The sequence below is a fragment of the Eimeria mitis genome, genomic scaffold, assembly GCF_000499745.2.
Source record: "Eimeria mitis Houghton genomic scaffold, Emh_scaff4333, whole genome shotgun sequence".
In the NCBI taxonomy this organism is placed as follows: Eukaryota; Apicomplexa; class Conoidasida; order Eucoccidiorida; family Eimeriidae; genus Eimeria; species Eimeria mitis.
This window is the reverse complement of record NW_013572653.1, coordinates 4,582-4,985: the sequence shown is the minus strand read 5'-3', so window position 1 is coordinate 4,985 and position 404 is coordinate 4,582. Positions and strand designations below refer to the sequence as shown.

Sequence of the window (404 nt, the reverse complement as noted above, 5' to 3'; positions counted from 1 at the left end):
TTTTTTTATTTTGTTTTATTTATTTTGTTTTATTTATTTTGTTTTGTTTATTTTGTTTTATTTATTTTGTGTTATTTACTTTGTGTTATTTATTTCGTTTTATTTATTCTGTTTTATTTATTTTGTTTTATTTATCTTTGTTATTATTTTTGTTATATCTTGTCTATCTCTGTCTCTTTTTTGTTTTTTGTCTGTCTCCGTTTCAGTGTTTATTTTTTTTGTTTTTTTTTCTCTCTTTTTTCTCTCTGTCTCCTTTTTAAGCTGCTGTTGTTTCTCCCCCTCAAGACTCTGGGGTTTAGGGTTTATTAGGGTTTAGGGTTTAGGGTTTAGGGTTTAGGGTTTTTTTTGTTTATACAGAAACGCATATTTACAAGCGGTGAAGGCACGCAGAGAAGCAGAGCAGC

The 404-nt window shown here is 28.0% G+C and overlaps 1 protein-coding gene across 1 annotated transcript in view; it reads left to right on the top strand.

Annotated features, from left to right (window-relative positions):
* EMH_0074300 (uncharacterized protein) overlaps positions 1 to 404 on the top strand; it is a gene marked incomplete at both ends in the record, with an annotated part of 2,190 nt that overhangs the window by 452 nt on the left and 1,334 nt on the right. The gene's annotated exons all lie outside the window — the stretch shown is intronic.